This window comes from Tachyglossus aculeatus, unplaced genomic scaffold (genome assembly GCF_015852505.1).
Source record: "Tachyglossus aculeatus isolate mTacAcu1 unplaced genomic scaffold, mTacAcu1.pri scaffold_145_arrow_ctg1, whole genome shotgun sequence".
Classification (NCBI taxonomy): Eukaryota; Metazoa; Chordata; class Mammalia; order Monotremata; family Tachyglossidae; genus Tachyglossus; species Tachyglossus aculeatus.
The window spans coordinates 127,128-142,915 of record NW_024044869.1 but is presented as its reverse complement, the minus strand read 5'-3'; positions in this window follow the sequence as shown (position 1 = coordinate 142,915).

Here is a 15,788-nt window from a genome sequence, read left to right as displayed (position 1 = left end):
TAGAACAATAAAAACCACACATGCCTCGCCCTGCAATGACCTCTAGAAGGGAAGATAGACTATTCTCCATCCATCAGTGGTATTTATTGAGCGCTTAATGTGTGCAGAGCACCTGTACTAAGCGTTTGGTGGTGTCCATTAGAACAACAAACAGACACATTCCTTGCCTGCAATGAGCTCTAGCGGGGAAGATAGACATTCTCCATCCATCAGTGGTATTTATTGAGTGCTTCCTATTTATTTGAGCACTTACTATTTATTGAGCACTTACTATTTATTGAGCGCCAACTGTGTGCTGAGCACTGTACTAAGCATTTGGAGGCGTCCAACTAGAAACAACAAAAACACACATTCCCTTGCCTGCAATGAGCTCTAGAGGGGAAGACAGACATTCTCCATCCATCAGTGATATTTATTGAGCACCAACTGTGTGCAAAGCACTGTACTAAGCGTTTGGTGGCGTCCAATAGAACAACAGACACATCCCTTGCCTGCAATGAGCTCTAGAGGGGAAGACAGACATTCTCCATCCATCAGTGGTATTTATTGAGCGCCAACTGTGTGCAGAGCACTGTACTAAGTGTTTGGAGGCGTCCAATAGAACAATAAACAGACACTTTCCTTGCCTGCAATGAGCTCTAGAAGGGAAGACAGACATTCTCCATCCATCAGTGGTATTTATTGAGCGCCTACTGTGTGCAAAGCACTGTACTAAGCGTTTGGGAGCATCCAATAGAACAATAAAACAGACACATTCCCTTGCCTGCAATGAGCTCTAGAAGGGAAAGACAGACATTCTCCATCCATCAGTGGTATTTATTGAGCGCTTACTATTTATTGAGCACTTACTATTTATTGAGCACCAAACTGTGTGCTGAGCACTGTGCTAAGCATTTGGAGGCATCCAATAGAACAACAAAAACACACATTCGTTGCCTGCAATGAGCTCTAGAGGGGAAGACAGACATTCTCCATCCATCCAGTGGTATTTATTGAGCGCCCTACTGAGTGCAGAGCACACCTGTACTAAGCGTTTGGTGGTGTCCAATCGTACAACAGACACATTCCTTGCCTGCAATGAGCTCTAGAGGGGAAGACAGACATTCTCCATCCATCAGTGGTATTTACTGAGCGCCTACTGTGTGCAGAGCGCTGTACTAAGCGCTTAGGAGAGGCCAATACAACAGTAAACAGATACATCCCCCTGCCCACAATGAGCTCACAAGGTCCATGCTCTGGTTTGGGGATGTGGACGGGGGTGGAAGATTGGTTTTGGGACTTGGTTTCCCCTTTTTTATAGACTTTTTTTTTACGGTGTTTGCTAAGCGCTTACTATGTGACGGGCACTGTACTGAGCGCTGGGGGAGACACAAATTCATCAGGTTGGACACAGTCCCTGTCCCACAGGGGGCTCGCAGCCTAATAATAATAATAATAATAACAAAAATAATAATGAGTGTAGTATTTGTTAGGCACTCACTATGTGCCAAGCACTGTACTAAGCGGTAGTATTTGTTAAAACACTCACTATGTGCCAAGCACTGTACTAAGCGCTGGGGGAGAGACAAGGTCATCAGGTTTGACCCCAGTCCCTGTCCCACGTGGGGCTCACGGTCTAATAATTATCAGGATGGAGGGTATACGCTAAGCGCTTACTATGTTCCAGGCACCTGTACTAAGCGCTGGGGAGATCCTAGACCGTAAGCCCACTGTTGGGTAGGGATTGTCGCTATCTGTTGCCAGTTTGGACTTCCCAAGCGCTCAGTACAGTGCTCTGCACACAGAAGAGCCCGGGCTTTGGAGTCCGAGGTCCTGGGTTCGAATCCCGGCCCTGCCAGTTGTCAGCTGGGTGACTTTGGGCAAGTCACTTCAGTTCTCTGGGCCTCAGTTTCCTCCTCTGTCAAATGGGGATGAAGACCGGGAGCCCCCCGGGGGACAACCTCATCACCTTGTAAGCTCCCCAGCGCTTAGAACAGTGCTTGGGACATAGTAGGTGCTTAATAAATGCCATTAAAAAAGGGGAAGCGCTCAATAAGTACAATGGAATGAATGAATACGAGGTCATCAAGTCGGACACAGTCCCTGCCCGACATGGGCTCACCGTCTAATAATGATCATAACGAATGATTGTGGTGTTTGTGAAGTGCTTACTATCTGGCAGGCACTGTACTAAGCGCTGGGGGAGAGACAAGGTGATGAGGTTGTCCCCCGGGGGGCTCACGGTCTTCATCCCCATTTGGCAGAGGAGGAAACTGAGGCCCAAAGAATAATAATGCTAATGATGGTGTTTGTTAAGCGCTTACTCTGTGCCAAGCACCTGTACTAAGCGCTGGGGGAGAGACAAGTTGATGAGGGTTGTCCCCCCGGGGGGCTCACGGGCTTCATCCCCATTTGATAGATGAGGCAACTGAGGCCCAGAGAATAATAATAATAATAATGACGGTTTTTGTTAAGCGCTTACTCTGTGCCAAGCACTGTACTAAGCGCTGGGGGAGAGACAAGTTGATGAGGTTGTCCCCCGGGGGGCTCACGGTCTTCATCCCCATTTGACAGGGGAGGGAACTGAGGCCCAGAGAAGTGAAGTGACTTGCCCAAGGTCACACAGCAGATAAGTGGCGGAGTCGGGATTCGAACCCATGACCTCTGGACTCCCAGCCCCGGCCTCTTTCTGCCAGGCCCGCCTGCTTCTCTAAGAGAAGGGAAATGACTCGTCCAAGGTCACACAGCAGGAGACAAGGGGCCTGAGCTGGGATTCGAACCCCAGCTCCTCTGACTCCCAGCCCCGGCCTCTTTCCCTTAGGGGGTGCCTGCCTTCTCTGAGACAAGGGAAATGACTCGTCCAAGGTCACGCAGCAGACGAGCGGTGGAGCCAGAATTTGAACCCTGGGTCCTCTGACTCCCAGCCCCGGCCTCTTTCCGCCCAGACCGCCCCTGCTTCTCTAAGAGAAGGGAAATGACTCGTCCAAGGTCACACAGCAGCAGACAAGGGGCAGAGCTGGGATTCGAACCCCAGGACCTCTGACTCCCCAGCCCCAGCTCTTTCTGCTAGGCCGCCCCTGCTTCTCTAAGAGAAGGGAAATGACTCGTCCAAGGTCACACAGCAGCAGACAAGGGGGCTGAGTCGGGATTCGAACCAGCTCCTCTGACTCCCAGCCCCGGCCTCTTTCCGCCAGACCGCCCCTGCTTCTCTAAGAGAAGGGAAATGACTCGTCCAAGGTCACACAGCAGCAGACAAGGGGCAGAGCCGGGAATTCGAAACCCAGGACCTCTGACTCCCATCCCCGGCCTCTTTCTGCTAGGCCGCCCTGCTTCTCTAAGAGAAGGGAAATGACTCGTCCAAGGTCACACAGCAGCAGACAAGGGGCTGAGTCGGGATTCGAACCCAGCTCCTCTGACTCCCAGCCCCGGCCTCTTTCCGCCAGGCCGCCCTGCTTCTCTATGTTTCCTAGAGAAGGGTTTCTCCTGCCTGCTCAGCAGAGAGCAATGAGACATAAGAATAATAATAATAGTAATAATAATAATAATAATCTGCATTAAATATCATGATTAATTATTATTTGACATAATAATATTCTACGTTATAGATCATGATTAAATTATTATGTGACAATCATATTCTTCATGATATATCATGATTAGTTATTATGTGACATAATCATATTCTACATTATAGATAAGTATGATGATTAAGGATTATGTGACAAGTATTAAGTATTATGTGACATAATAATATTCTACATGATCTGTCATGATTAATTATTATGTGACATAATAATATTCTACATTATAGATCATGATTAATTATTATGTGGCATAATAATATTCTACATTATAGATCATGATTAATCATTATGTGACATAGTATTCTACCTTATAGATCATGACTAATCATCATGTGACATAATAATATTCTACGTTATAGATCATGATTAATTATGTGACATAATAATATTCTACACTATAGATCATGATTAAATATTATGTGACATAATAATATTCTACGTTATAGATCATGATTAATTATTATGTGGCATAATAATATTCTACATGATAGATCATGATTAATTATTATGTGACATAATGATATTCTACATTGTATATCATGACATCATCATCAATCGTATTTATTGAGCGCTTACTGCGTGCAGAGCCACTGTACTAAGCGCTTGGGAAGTACAAATTGGCAACATATAGAGACAGTCCCTACCCAACAGTGGGCTCACAGTCTAAAAGGGGGACTATATTACCACTATAATTCATCCCAAGCGCTTAGTACAGTGCTCTGCACATAGTAAGCGCTCAATAAATACAATTGATTGATATAATTCATCATTCAACTGTACTTATTGAGCGCTTCCCAGCGTGCAGAGCACTGTTACTAAGCGCTCGGAAGGTACAATTGGGCACCAAATAGAGACAATCCCTACCCACACAACAGTCTAGAAATGATTTTCTTCTTATTATTATATTATTATTTATATTATTATTTTCTTCTTATTATTATATTATTGGCTTGGATCCATCCCAGGGCTTAGTACAGTGCCTGGCACGTAGTAAGCGCCTAAAAAAATCCCCATAAAAAAGAATGTTTTTCCAATCTTCACGACCTCCCGCGCCGCAAAGATATCTAGGCTTTCACTACAGAGTCGGTTATCAGCAAAGCTGTCCAACTTTAAATAAATACGATTGATTAATTGATTGATTGATTGATTGATTGATTGATTGATTGGCAGTTATACATGACACCGTGGAAGGGGCCCGGAGTGGGGAGTCTGAGGACCTTTTATTTTCTTTATTCATATTTTTAGAAGAATAATAATAATGATTAGAACCCAGGTGGGGAGTCAGAGGACCTGATATTTTATTTATTCATATTTTTTAGAATCATAATAATAATAATAATAATAATAATAATTAGAACCCAGGTGGGGAGTCAGAGGACCTGATATTTTATTTATTCATATTTTTAGAATAATAAGAATAATAAGTAGAACCCAGGTGGGGAGTCAGAGGACCTGATATTTTCTTTATTCATATTTTTAGAATCATAATAATAATGATTAGAACCCAGGTGGGGAGTCACAGGACCTGATATTTTATTTATTCATATTTTTAGAATAATAAGAATAATGATTAGAACCCAGGTGGGGAGTCAGAGGACCTGATATTTTATTTATTCATATAGAATAATAATAATAGTAATTAGGACCCAGGTGGGGAGTCAGAGGACCTGATATTTTATTTATTCGTATTTTTAGAATCATAATAATAATAATAATTAGAACCCAGGTGGGGAGTCAGAAGACCTTTTATTTCATTTATTCATATTTTTAGAAGAAGAATAATAATAATTAGAACCCAGGTGGGGGAGTCAGAGGACCTGACATTTTCTTTTATTCATATTTTTAGAATCATAATAATAATAATTAGAACCGAGGTGGGGAGTCAGAGGACCTGATATTTTCTTTATTCGTTTTTTTAGAATAATAATAATGATGATTAGAACCCAGGTGGGGAGTCAGAGGACCTGATATTTTCTTTATTCATATTTTTAGAACAATAATAATAATGATTAGAAACCCAGGTGGGGAGAGTCAGAGGACCTGATATTTTATTTATTCATATTTTTAGAATCATAATAATAATAATAATTAGAACCCAGGTGGGGAGGTCAGAGGACCTGATATTTTATTTATTCATATTTTTAGAAGAAGAATAATAATGATTAGAACCCAGGTGGGGAGTCAGAGGACCTGATATTTTCTTTATTCATATTTTTAGAATCATAATAATATAATGAGAACCCAGGTGGGGAGTCAGAGGACCTGATATTTTATTTATTCATATTTTTAGAATAATAATAATAATGATTAGAACCCAGGTGGGGAGTCAGAGGACCTGATATTTTATTTATTCATATAGAATAATAATAATAGTAATTAGGACCCAGGTGGGGAGTCAGAGGACCTGATTATTTTTCTTTATTCGTATTTTTAGAATATAATAATAATGATTAGAACCCAGGTGGGGAGTCAGAGGACCTGATATTTTCTTTATTCGTATTTTTTTAGATAATAATAATAGTAATTAGGACCCAGGTGGGGAGTCAGAGGACCTGATATTTTCTTTATTCGTATTTTTAGAATAATAATAATAATGATTAGAACCCACGTGGGGGAGTCAGAGGACCTGATATTTTCCTTTATTCATATTTTTAGAAGAATAAAAATAATGATTAGAACCCAGGTGGGGAGTCAGAGGACCTTTTATTTTCTTTATTCATATTTTTAGAATAATAATAATAATGATTAGAACCCCAGGTGGGGAGTCAGAGGACCTGATATTTTCTTTATTCATATTTTTAGAATATAATAATAATAATAATAATAATTAGAACCCAGCTGGGGAGTCCAGAAAGACCTGATATTTTATTTATTCATATAGAATAATAATAATAGTAATTAGGGACCCCAGATGGGGAGTCAGAGGACCTGATATTTTATTTATTCGTATTTTTAGAATAATAATAATAATAATAATAATTAGAACCCAGGTGGGGAGTCAGAAGACCTTTTATTTCATTTATTCATATTTTTAGAATGAAGAAGAAGAATAATTAGAACCCAGGTGGGGAGTCCAGAGGACCTGATATTTTATTTATTTCATATTTTTAGAATCATAATAATAATAATTAGAACCCAGGTGGGGAGTCAGAGGACCTGATATTTTCTTTATTCATATTTTAGAAGAATTAATAATAATGATTTGAACCCAGGTGGGAGTCAGAGGACCTTTTATTTTCTTTATTCATATTTTTAGAATAATAATAATAATGATTAGAACCCAGGTGGGGAGTCGGAGGACCTGATATTTTATTTATTTATATTTGGAGAATAATATCCAATCAATCGTATTTATTGAGCGCTTACTGTGTGCAGAGCACTGTACTAAGCGCTTAGCATTGTACTACTACTACTAATACTAATTATAATAATAATAATAATAATTAGAACTCATGACCTTCTGACTTCCAGGCTCCGGGGAAATATGGTGGAGGAGGAGCCCGTCTACAAAACTGAGGTATAATAATAATAATAATAATAATAATGGTATTTATTAAGTGCTTACTACTTGCAAAGCACTGTTTCTAAGCGCTGGGGAGGTTACAAGGTGATGGGGTTGTCCCCACGGGCGGCTCACAGTCTTCATCCCCATTTTCCAGATGAGGGTTACTGAGGCCTAGAGAATAATAATAATAATAATAATAATAATAATTGTGGCATTTTTTAAGCACTTTACTGTGTGCAACACTGTTCTAAGCGCTGGGGAGTTTACAAGGTGATTGGGTTGTCCCAGGGGGGGCTCACAGTCTTCATGCCCATTTTCCAGATGAGGTTACTGAGGCCCAGAGAATAATAATAATAATGATAATAATAATAATGATAATAATAATAGTGATAATAATAATAATGATAATAATAATAGTGGGTATTTATTAAGCACATTACTGTGTGCAAAGCACTGGTCTAAGCGCTGGGGAGTTTTACAAGGTGATTGGGTTGTCCCCACGGGGGGCTCACAGTCTTCATCCCCATTTTCCAGATGAGGTCACTGAGACCAGAGAATAATAATAATAATGATAATAATAATAATAATAATAATAATGGTATTTATTAAGCGCTTACTGTGTGGCAAAGCACTGTTCTAAGCGCTGGGGAGTTTACAAGGTGATTGGGTTGTCCCTCGGGGGGCTCACAGTCTTCATTCCCATTTTCCAGATGAGGTCACTGAGGCCAAGAGAATACTACTACTAATAATAATAATGGCATTTATTAAGCACTTACTGTGTGCAAAGCACTGTTCTAAGCACTGGGACGTTACAAGGTGATGAGATTGTCCCACGGGGGGCTCACAGTCTTCATCCCCATTTTCCAGATGAGGTCACTAAGGCCCAGAGAATAATAATAATAATAATAATAATGGTATTTATTAAGTGCTTACTGTGTGCAAAGCACTGTTTCTAAGCACTGGGGAGGTTACAAGGTGATGAGGTTGTCCCACGGGGGTCTTCATCCCACATTTTCCAGATGAGGTCACTGAGGCCCAGAGAATAATAATAATAATAATAAATAATAATAATAATAATAATAATGATGGCATTTATTAAGTGCTTACTGTGTGCCAAGCACTGTTCTAAGCTCTGGGGAGTTTACAAAGTGATTAGGGTTGTCCCACGGGGGCTCACAGTCTTCATCCCCATTTTCCAGATGAGGTCACTGAGGCCCAGAGAAGGGAAGTGACTCGCCCAAAGTCACCCAGCTGACAATTGGTGGAGCCGGGATTTGAACCCAGGACCTCGGACTCCCCAAGCCCGGGGCTCTTTCCACTGAGCCACGCTGCTTCTCATGATAATGTAATAATAATAATAAATAATAATAATAATAATAATAATAATAATAATAATTAATAATTGTGATATTAGAGAAGCTTGGGAGTCAGAGGTCCTGGGTTCTAATCCGCCTCCGCCACTTAGCTGTGTGACTTTGGGCGAGTCCACTTCACTTCTCTAGGCCTCAGTTTCCTCCTCTGTCAAATGGGGATGAAGGACTGTGAGCCCCCTGTGGGGACAACCCAATCACCTTGTAAACTCCCCAGCGCTTAGAACAGTGCTTTGCACACAGTAAGCGCTTAATAAATACCATTGTTATCATTATGATTATTATCATTATTATTATTGTTATTATATTATTATTATTATTATTCTCTGGGCCTCAGTGACCTCATCTGGAAAATGGGGATGAAGGACAGTGCTCGGCACCTAGTAAGCGCTTCACAAATACCACAATTATTATTATTATTAAGCGTTTACTACGTGCCCAGCACTGTACTGAGCACTGGGGTGGAAATCCAAGCCAATGGGGATGGACGCAGTCCTCGTCCCACGTGGGGCTCACGGCCTCCGTCCCCAAGACGAGGATCAGGTGTAGACTGAATTATAATAATAATAATAGCATTTTATTTAGGCCGGTACCTACGTGCCAAGCACTGTTTGAGCGCTGGGGAGATGACAAGGTGATCAGGTTGTCCACCGGGGGGCTCACGGTCTTCAGCCCCATTTGACAGATGAAATACTGAGGCACAGAGACGAATAATAATAATGATGGCATTTATTAAGCGCTTACTACGTGCCAAGCACTGTTCTGAGCGCTGGGGAGATGACAAGGTGATCAGGTTGTCCCACGGGGGGCTCACGGTCTTCAGCCCCATTTGACAGATGAAATAACCTGAGGCACAAGAGAATAATAATAATAATGGCATTTATTAAGTGCTTACTATGTGCAAAGCACTGTTCTAAGCGCTCTAGTGGTCCTAATTGTCCTCCCCAAAGCGCTTAGTCCAGTGCTCTGCACCCAGAAGCGCTCAATAAGTACACCTGAATGAACAAATGAATGACTGTAGAAGCAAAATGGAGGCCTAAGAAGTTTCCAAGGAGGCAGTGGAGCCGTCTACAGGAGTAGTGCTATTTATTGAGCGCTTAGGGTGCGCAGAGCACTGTACTAAGCGCTGGGAGAGATGACACGGACCATCTCACCACCGACCCCTGGCCTACCTGAGAAGCAGCGTGGCTCAGGGGAAAGGGCCCGGGCTTGGGAGTCCGAGGTCGTGGGTTCGAATCCCGACCCCGCCACCTGTCAGCTGGGTGACTTTGGGCAAGCCACTTCCCTTCTCCGGGCCTCAGTTTCCTCTTCCGCCAAATGGGGATGAAGCCCGTGAGCCCCCCGGGGGACAACCTCATCACCTTGTATCCTCCCCGGCGCTTAGAACAGTGCTTGGCACATAGTAAGTGCTTAACAAATACCATTATTAGTATTATTATCTATAATTGTATTTATTTCTAATCATGTCTGGGTGACTTTGGGCAAGCCACTTCCCTTCTCTGGGCCTCAGTTTGCTCTTCTGTCAAATGGGGATGAAGCCCGTGAGCCCCCCGGGGGACAACCTCATCACCTTGTATCCTCCCCGGCGCTATAGAACAGTGCTTGGCACATAGTAAGCGCTTAACAAAATGCCATTATTAGTATTATTATCTATAATTGTATTTATTTCTATTCATGTCTGGGTGACTTTGGGCAAGCCACTTCCCTTCTCTGGGCCTCAGTTTCCTCTTCTGTCAAATGGGGATGAAGACCGCGAGCCCCCCGGGGGACAAACTCGTCACCTTGTATCCTCCCCGGCGCTTAGAACAGTGCTTGGCACATAGTAAGCGCTTAACAAATACCATTATTATTATTATTATCTATAATTGTATTTATTTCTATTCATGTCTGGGTGACTTTGGGCAAGCCACTTCCCTTCTCTGGGCCTCAGTTTGCTCTTCTGTCAAATGGGGATGAAGCCCGTGAGCCCCCCGCGGGGACAACCTCATCCACCTTGTATCCTCCCCGGCGCTTAGAACAGTGCTTGGCACATAGTAAGCGCTTAACAATGCCAATTATTAGTATTATTTTCTATAATTGTATTTATTTCTATTCATGTCTGGGTGACTTTGGGCAAGCCACTCCCCTTCTCTGGGCCTCAGTTTCCTCTTCTGTCAAATGGGGATGAAGCCTGTGAGCCCCCCGGGGGACAACCTCATCACCTTGTATCCTCCCCTGGCGCTTAGAACAGTGCTTGGCACATAGTAAGCGCTTAACAAATGCCATTATTAGTATTATTATCTATAATTGTATTTATTTCTATTCATGTCTGGGTGACTTTGGGCAAGCCACTTCCCTTCTCTGGGCCTCAGTTTCCCTCTTCTGTCAAATGGGGCTGAAGACCGTGAGCCCCCCCGGGGGACAACCCTCGTCACCTTGTATCCTCCCCGGCGCTTAGAACAGTTGCTTGGCACATAGTAAGCGCTTAACAAAATGCCATTATTATTATTATTATTATCTATAATTGTATTTATTTCTAATCATGTCTGGGTGACTTTGGGCAAGCCACTTCCCTTCTCTGGGCCTCAGTTTCCTCTTCTGTCAAATGGGGATGAAGACCGTGAGCCCCCCAGGGGACAACCTCATCACCTTGTATCCTCCCCGGTGCCTTAGAACAGTGCTTGGCACATAGTAAGCGCTTAACAAATACCATTATTAGTATTATTATCCTATAATTGTATATTATTTCTATTCATCTCTGGGTGACTTTGGGCAAGCCACTTCCCTTCTCTGGGCCTCAGTTTCCTCTTCTGTCAAATGGGGGATGAAGACCGTGAGCCCCCCCGGGGGACAACCTCATCACCTTGGATCCTCCCCGGCGCTTAGGGACAGTGCTTGGCACATAGTAAGCGCTTAACAAATACCATTATTATTATTTTATCTATAATTGTATTTATTTCTAATCATGTCTGGGTGACTTTGGGCAAGCACTTCCCTTCTCCGGGCCTCAGTTCTCCTCTTCTGTCAAATGGGGATGAAGACCGTGAGCCCCCCCGGGGGACAACCTCATCACCTTGGATCCTCCCCGGCGTTTAGAAACAGTGCTTGGCACATAGTAAAGCGCTTAACAAATACCATTATTAGTATTATTATCTATAATTGTATTTATTTCTAATCATGTCTGGGTGACTTTGGGCAGCCACTTCCCTTCTCTGGGCCTCAGTTTCCTCTTCTGTCAAATGGGGATGAAGACCGTGAGCCCCCCCGGGGGACAACCTCGTCACCTTGTATCCTCCCCCGGCGCTTAGAACAGTGCTTGGCACATAGTAAGCGCTTAACAAATGCCATTATTATTATTATTATTATCTATAATTGTATTTATTTTCTAATCATGTCTGGGTGACTTTGGGCAAGCCACTTCCCTTCTCTGGGCCCTCAGTTTCCTCTTCTGTCAAATGGGGATGAAGACCCGTGAGCCCCCCAGGGGACAACCTCATCACCTTGTATCCTCCCCGGTGCTTAGAACAGTGCTTGGCACATAGTAAGCGCTTAACAAATACCATTATTAGTATTATTATCTATAATTGTATTATTTCTATCTCATGTCTGGGTGACTTGGGCAAGCCACTTCCCCATCTCTGGGCCTCAGTTTCCTCTTCTGTCAAATGGGGATGAAGACCGTGAGCCCCCCCGGGGGACAAACCTCATCACCATGGATCCCTCCCCGGCGCTTAGGACAGTGCTTGGCACATAGGTAAGCGCTTAACAAATACCATTATTATTATTATTATCTATAATTGTATTTATTTCTAATCATGTCTGGGTGACTTTGGGCAAGCCACTTCCCTTCTCCGGGCCTCAGTTTCCTCTTCTGTCAAATGGGGATGAAGCCCGTGAGCCCCCCGGGGGACAACCTCATCACCTTGTTTCCTCACCCAGTGCTTAGAACAGTGCTTGGCACGTAGTAAGCGCTTAACAAATGCCATTATTATTATTACGTATCTATAATTGTATTTATTTCTAATCATGTCTGGGTGACCTTTGGGCAAGCCACTTTCCCTTCTCTGGGCCTCAGTTTCCTGCTTCTGTCAAATGGGGATGAAGACCGTGAGCCCCCCGGGGGACAACCTCATCACCTTGTATCCTCCCCCGGCGCTTAGAACAGTGCTTGGCACATAGTAAGCGCTTAATACCATTATTATTATTATTATTATTTTTATTATTATTATTATTATCTGTAATTTGTATTTATTTCTATTCATGTCTGTCTCCCCTTCTAGACCCGTCAGCTCCCTGTGGGCAGGGAATGGTGCCTATTTATTCTTTCTTTCGTCCCTCTCCCCCAGCGCTTAGTTACAGTGCTCTGCACACGGGTAAGCGCTCAATAACTACAACTGACGGATTGATTGAATCAGGAAACAACGTGGGCCCGAGGGGCAGAGCCCGGGCTTGGGAGCCGCAGGTCGTGGGTTCGAATCCCGCCTCCGCCCACTTGTCTGCTGTGTGACCTTGGGGAAGCCCTGCACTTTTCCGTTGCCTCAGTTTTCCTCCTCTGTCAAATGGGGGTGAAGACTGCGAGCCCCACCTCATCGCCTTGTCTCTCCCCCAGCGTTTAGCTTGGCACATCACAAATTCATTCGTTCATTCAATCGTACTTATTGAGCGCTTCCTGTGGGCAGAGCACTGAACTAAGCGCTTGGGAAGTCCAATTGGGTAACAGAGAGACGGTCCCTACCCACAAATACCATCATAATTATTATTATTATTATTATTTATTTTGTTGTCCATCTCCCCCAGCTAGACTGCGAGCCCGTTGTTGGGTAGGGACCGTCTCTATCTGTTCCCAACTGGACTTCTCAAGCGCTTAGTACAGTGCTCTGCACACAGGAAGTGCTCAATAAATAGGATGGAATGAATGAATTAAAACAAGTAAACAGGCACTGTACTTTCCAAGTGCTCTGCGCACAGTAAGCGCTCAATAAATCCTAGACTGTGAGCCCATTGTTGGGTTAGGACTATCTCTATCTGTTGCCCAACTTGGACTTCTCAAGCGCTTAGTACAGTGCTCTGCACACAGGAAGCGCTCAATAAATAGGATGGAATGAATGAATTAAAACAAGTAAACAGGCACTGTACTTTCCCAAGTGCTCTGCGCACAGTAAGCGCTCAATAAATCCTAGACTGTGAGCCCATTGTTGGGTTACGACTATCTCTATCTGTTGCCCAATTGGACTCCTCAAGCGCCTAGTACAGTGCTCTGCACCCAGGAAGCGCTCAATAAATAGGATGGAATGAATGAATTAATTAAAATAAGTAAAACAGGTATTGTACTTTCCCAAGTGCTCTGCTCACAGTAAGCGCTCAATAAATCCTAGACTGTGAGCCCATTGTTGGGTTAGGACTATCTCTATCTGTTGCCCAATTGGACTCCTCAAGCGCTTAGTACAGTGCTCTGCACCCAGGGAAGCGCTCAATAAATAGGATGGAATGAATAGAATTAAAACAAGTAAACGGGCACTGTACTTTCCCAAGTGCTCTGCGCACAGTAAGCGCTCAATAAATTCTAGACTGTGAGCCCATTGTTGGGTTACGACTATCTCTATCTGTTGCCCAATTGGACTCCTCAAGCGCTTAGTACAGTGCCCTGCACACAGGAAGCGCTCAATAAATAGGATTGAATGAATGAATTAATTAAAACAAGTAAAACAGGCATTGTACTTTCCCAAGCACTCTGCACACAGTAAGCGCTCAATAAATTCTAGACTGTGAGCCCATTGTTGGGTTACGGACTATCTCTATCTGTTGCCCAATTGGACTCCTCAAGCGCTTAGTACAGTGCTCTGCACACAAGAAGCGCTCAATAAATAGGATGGAATGAATGAATTAAAACAAGTAAAACAGGCATTGGACTTTCCCAAGTGCTCTGCACACAGTAAGCGCTCAATAAATCCTAGACTGTGAGCCCATTGTTGGGTTAGGACTATCTCTATCTGTTGCCCAATTGGACTCCTCAAGCGCTTAGTACAGTGCTCTGCACCCAGGGAAGCGCTCAATAAATAGGATGGAATGAATGAATTTAAAACAAGTAAACGGGCACTGTACTTTCCCAAGTGCTCTGCTCACAGTAAGCGCTCAATAAATTCTAGACTGTGAGCCCATTGTTGGGTTACGACTATCTCTATCTGTTGCCCAATTGGACTCCTCAAGCGCTTAGTACAGTGCCCTGCACACAGGAAGCGCTCAATAAATAGGATGGAATGAATGAATTAATTAAAACAAGTAAAACAAGGCATTGTACTTTCCCAAGCGCTCTGCACACAGTAAGCGCTCAATAAATTCTAGACTGTGAGCCCATTGTTGGGTTACGACTATCTCTATCTGTTGCCAATTGGACTCCTCAAGCGCTTAGTACAGTGCTCTGCACACAGGAAGCGCTCAATAAATAGGATGGAATGAATGAATTAAAACAAGTAAAACAGGCATTTGGACTTTCCCAAGCGCTCTGCACACAGAAAGTGCTCAATAAATTCTAGACTGTGAGCCCATTGTTGGTTAAGACTATCTCTACCTTTTGCCCAACTGGGACTCCTCAAGCGCTTAGTACAGTGCTCTGCACACAGGAAGCGCTCAATAAATAGGATGGAATGAATGAATTAAAACAAGTAAACGGGCACTGTACTTTCCCAAGTGCTCCCGCGCACAGAAAGTGCTCAATAAATTCTAGACCGTGAGCCCATTGTTGGGTTAGGACTATCTCTATCTGTTGCCCAATTGGACTCCTCAAGCGCTTAGTACAGTGCCCTGCACACAGGAAGCGCTCAATAAATACGATGGAATGAATGAATTAAAACAAGGTAAACAGGCATTGTACTTTCCCAAGTGCTCTGCGCACAGGAAGCGCTCAATAAATCCTAGACTGTGAGCCCATTGTTGGGTTAGGACTATCTCTATCTGTTGCCCAATTGGACTCCTCAAGCGCTTAGTACAGTGCTCTGCACCCAGGAAGCGCTCAATAAATAGGATGGAATGAATGAATTAAAACAAGTAAACAGGAATTGGACTTTCCCAAGTGCTCCGCGCACAGAAAGTGCTCAATAAATTCTAGACCGTGAGCCCATTGTTGGGTTAGGACTATCTCTATCTGTTGCCCAATGGACTCCTCAAGCGCTTTAGTACAGTGCCCTGCACACAGGAAGCGCTCAAATAAATACGATGGAATGAATGAATTAAAACAAGTAAACAGGCATTGTACTTTCCCCAAGTGCTCTGCGCACAGGAAGCGCTCAATAAAATCCTAGACTGTGAGCCCATTGTTGGGTTAGGACTATCTCTATCTGTTGCCCAATTGGACTCCTCAAGCGCTTAGTACAG